This window comes from Ostrea edulis, chromosome 7 (genome assembly GCF_947568905.1).
Source record: "Ostrea edulis chromosome 7, xbOstEdul1.1, whole genome shotgun sequence".
NCBI classification, from domain to species: Eukaryota; Metazoa; Mollusca; class Bivalvia; order Ostreida; family Ostreidae; genus Ostrea; species Ostrea edulis.
The window spans coordinates 68,754,939-68,759,851 of record NC_079170.1 but is presented as its reverse complement, the minus strand read 5'-3'; the positions used below and the strand labels follow the sequence as shown (position 1 = coordinate 68,759,851).

At 36.2% G+C, this 4,913-nt stretch overlaps 1 pseudogene; it reads right to left on the bottom strand.

Annotated features, from left to right (window-relative positions):
• Positions 1-4,409, bottom strand: part of LOC125653798 (PI-PLC X domain-containing protein 3-like) — a 14,199-nt pseudogene extending 9,790 nt beyond the window's left edge.
• Positions 4,410-4,913: the final 504 nt, after the last annotated feature.

Sequence of the window (4,913 nt, the reverse complement as noted above, 5' to 3'; positions counted from 1 at the left end):
TCAGTAGAAATATACTCAATAAGAGTTCTCGGTTTCACCGACTATGGGAACATGGGTCAAGAAAGCAAACAAAAGTCCCAGGGGCGAAATTGCTCACCTGAGTCACCTTGGCTCGTATCTAAAGATTTTCCCTATCTATTCGCACTTAAAACTTTGATCCCCTATTGTGGCCCCAACCAACCCCTGGGGCGGGGGGGGGGGGGGGGGGGGGGGGGGGAGGATGATTTTTACAAACTTGAATTTGCACTTTGTCAGGAAGTTTTCATGTGAATGTAAACTTCTTTGGCCTGATGGTTCTTGAGAAGAAGATTTCTCAAGATTTTCTCAATATATTAGTATGTAAAACTTTAATCCTCTGTTGTGGTGCCATCCTACCCCGGGGGGGGGGGGGGGGGGGGGGGGGGATGGTTTTAACATAGTTGAATCTGCACTAAGTCAGGAAGTTTTCATCTAAATTTGTACTTTCCTAGCCCAGTGGTTCTTGAGAAGACGATTTTTAAAGATTTTCACTATATATCTGTATGTATAACTTTGATCCCCTATTGTAGCGCCGCAACTTAACTCCGGGGGTCATGATTTTAACAAACGTGAATCTGCACAATGTTAGAAAGCTTTCAAGTAAATTTCATCTCTTCTGGTTCAGTGGTTCTTGAGAAGAAGATTTTTAAAGATTTTTTCTATATATTTGTATGCTAAACTTTGATCCTCTATTGTGGCCCCCACCCTATCCCCAAGGGTCATGATTTTAACAAATTTGAATTTCCACTATGTCAGGAAGCCTTCATGTAAATGTTAGGTTTTCTGGTCTAGTGGTTCTTGAGAAAAAGATTTTTAAATGTCTCCATCCTATTTTTGCATTTTTGTGATTATCTCCCCTTTGAAGAGGGCATGACCCTTCATTTGAACAAACTTGAAAGTCTTTACCCAAGGATGCTTTTTTGCCAAGTTTGATTGAAATTATATATTGGCCCCAGGAAGCTTTCATGTAAATGTAAACTTTTCTGGCCTAGTGATTCTTGAGAAGATTTTTAAAGATTTTCCCTACATATATATGTAAGACTCCAAAGTGTGCTGGTCTGCGCCAAAGTGTGCTGGTCTGCGCCAAAGTGCAATGGTTTGTTAACGTCACGGACCCCAAAACGCGATGGTCACGCCAAAGGCCGATGGTGCGGAGTTCAGTAACGTTTGTGATGTCACATCATTGTGACATCATTCTTAACGTTTTTCAAAATAAAACTAAAGAAATGCAACATGGACGACAGTAATGGCAAGGTTGACACTGTTGAGGATAGTGAAAACGGCAAAGTACATTTGTTTTCAAACTCTCTACTTCGCCCAAATATTCATTAATTCATGATCATTTATTACTTTGACGTACATGTACAAGTATTAAATTCCTGGGGGTATGTTATAATACAAAACATTTTATATGATTTCGCGCTGGAAAATTTTGTGTTTGATAACACGACAACTAAATGGTAATGAAATAAGTTTTTATTCTTATTTTTTGTGCATGGATATTTTATGAAACAACACACGGTTGGTTCAGTCTGTTTCACAACACTGTGTCGTTTACAAACCAATGGATTTCGGCGTGTCACACCATCGCACTTTGGCGTATGAGACCATCGCACTTTGGCGCATGAATGTGGACCTTTACTCCTCGGGGCCATGATTTTAACAAAATTGAGTCCGCACTATGTTAGTGAGCTTTCGTGTATATAAACTTTTCTGGCCCAGTGGTTCTTGAGAAGATTTTTAAAGATTTTCGCTATGTATTTGTATGTAAAACTGTTATCCCTAATGTGGCCCCATCTTACATAATGTAAATTCCAGCTCTTCTTACCCAGTGGTTCTTAAGAAAAAGATTTTTAAATGATCTGACCTCATTTTTCTGTATTTCTGTCATTATCTCCCCTTTGAAGGGGGCATGGCCCTTTATTTGAACAAATTTGAAAGCCCTTCATCCAACTTGATCCAAGGATGCTTTCTGCCAAGTTTGGTTTAAATTGGCCCAGTAGTTCTGGAGAAGTCAAAAATGTAAAAGTTTACAGACAGATGGAGAGATGATGGAATACAGGCGATCAGAAAAGCTCACTTGAGCTTTCAGCTCAGGTGAGCTAAAAAAACACACAAAAGTTTGGGTGACATGGGGCTACCAGCAGAAACAGGAGATCAGACATGCTCTCTCCACCCCCACCCCCCTCTCTCTCTCTCTCTTAATCTCAAGTACAGGTATCTGTTATGCCTCATCACTATAATTTGGTCACAGACCGACCTACATGTATCTATCAATATAACTTGTTATTTGAAACAAATTGAAAGGACACAGCAACAGTTTAATATCACTTGTCTGATAGACACAGCAACAGTTTAATATCACTTGTCTGATAGACACAGCAACAGTTTCATATCACTTGTCTGATAGACACAGCAACAGTTTAATATCACTTGTCTGATAGACACAGCAACAGTTTAATATCACTTGTCTGATAGACACAGCAACAGTTTAATATCACTTGTCTGATAGACACAGCAACAGTTTAATATCACTTGTCTGATAGACACAGCAACAGTTTAATATCACTTGTCTGATAGACACAGCAACAGTTTAATATCACTTGTCTGATGTCTGTTTCTGCTGGTGACCCTGATCATTTACATATTCTACATTTTTCAAGATCATTTCCAGAAATGACATCTTTTAGAAATGATTTCTGGAAAATGCATAAAAATCTTCCTATGATGCCTGAAAATATCCATACGAATAGCTTAACATAAACCATTGGAAAAGACATGACATACACTGACAAAGGTAAACTCCCCTTGAGGGCACAAATTATTAAACCCAGCCGATATAAAATTGCACCAATTAACGTAGTTCCACACTCCTGTGACGTCATAAGATTTTGCAAAGTCAATGATTGTCAGGCATAAAATATTTCAAAAGTCTTAGTTATATTTGAATAGTCAATGATATTGAATCCGAGGACAATAACTCCGTTTTCAATAAATTATTGATCAAGTCCATTATGCGATAGATTTCCCTTATTTTTCACAAACATTTTACCAAGGTGATAAGGAATCATTGTCTGTGTCTTTTCGTGAAATTACATAAAATTTTAATCCATGAGTGATTTTGAATAGCTCAGCTGTATGGTGCCAGACTTCGGTTTTTAATGGGGGTACTCTAGAAGCTATAAATTTGAAATTATTAAGGAAAGGTATGAATTTTTTTTCATAAATAACTATAATAGATGTATATCTACTAATATAAACAGAAAAAATGATATGTAAACCATGCTATAAGGAAATTGTGTCCACATTTATTCGTTTTTTAACATTTTGGAGAATAACGCTAATTCAATAATTCTGCACTTATTATTCTAAAACTTGATGAACATATTGAAAATGACATGTGTTTTAGTTATTGACATGTTTCTTGATAAATAAATGCAATTAAACAATTTTCTTTTTGTTTTCATTTTAAAATAACGACAAATAACTGTTTCCAATGAATTTCATAAAAATCTACATAGGGGTACATGACTTCAGTGGTGTCTGTAATGAAAATTAATATGGAAATCCTTAACTAATTTGCATTTTTTCATTACTCTGAATGTTAATTTATTGATTCCAAACAATTTTTTTTTACCTAAACCCCCAAAATCCAGGACTAAGGACCCACCTTAAGATAAATGCTGATGAATATGATTAAGAGATAAAATAGGATAAATTAAACAGAAACCACATGGAGTTTAATTACTCGTGTAAAACAAGTACTTAAGTATGTTGTTAAACTTTTCTCTCGCCACTCGATTTGGTCCCTCGCTTCACTCATCACCTAGATCTCAGTACTCGAGGAAAGTTTACCAACATATGCCTTTTGTGTCATGAGAGTAATCCCCCTTTTCGATACCTCATTCCGTTGAAGTGGAGTGAAAATGACAAAAATGAACTTGTAATTGTAATGATTTAGTGAAAAATAAACTTGTCTGTACCTGGGTACTATACTAAATCGTCCACATCAAAACTTGACTCACTTTTAACTGTCAGGCCTGTTTAGCCTATCTGACACACCCTCCCAGGGTACACACCCCTCCTCGTCCCTCAGCTCACGGTAACAAGTTTTCTAGTCTACTGCAGGAAGGCTGGATTATCTTCTTTTTTTTTTCCTACGAGATAAACTAGCATAAAGTGCGTGGATCATGTGGATGATTTTACATTCTAGGCCTAGCGATGTTTACGGTACTTATAACAATAGCGGAAGCTGTAAGTTGGGGGTTCACTAAATCATGTAGTTACGGGTCTGAGCGGAGGAAAGCTCTACGTGAGCTACGCGAGTTCTCTAAATTTAATAGGAGATTACAAATCACTATAAGATAGGTAGATTCTAAGAATATATGCATAAAGAATTATAACAATTACCTTCTACCCGAAAGTGAAATCATAACAACATCACAAACTAGTTGTGAATATTTAGGCAACAAAAACAAAGAAAGATAACTCGTATGGAAGTACTCGGTCATGTACCCGAGACCGTCACTGCGGCGGATCACATACATTTTTCTTTGAAATCGCATATTGAACAAATCTTCCTAGCTTCTGCTGTTCTCGTCCAATTCATTATAAATTTGGCAAGATTGGATATTTTGTCATAAATGAAATTACTACATTGAATTTACAGCAATTCCTACTTTAATTAATCATAAAGTATATAGGCCTACATTGTATAATTAGTGACATGGAATTTCACTCTTGTAATCCACAATTTTACTAATACTTTAGACACAAGTTATTAGTAAAATTAAAAACAACCACCAAAAAAACCCCAGATAAAATAAAAAACAATAAAAAAAGCAAAAAAAAAAAAAAAAAAAAAAAAAAAAAACCACACACACACACACACAAAA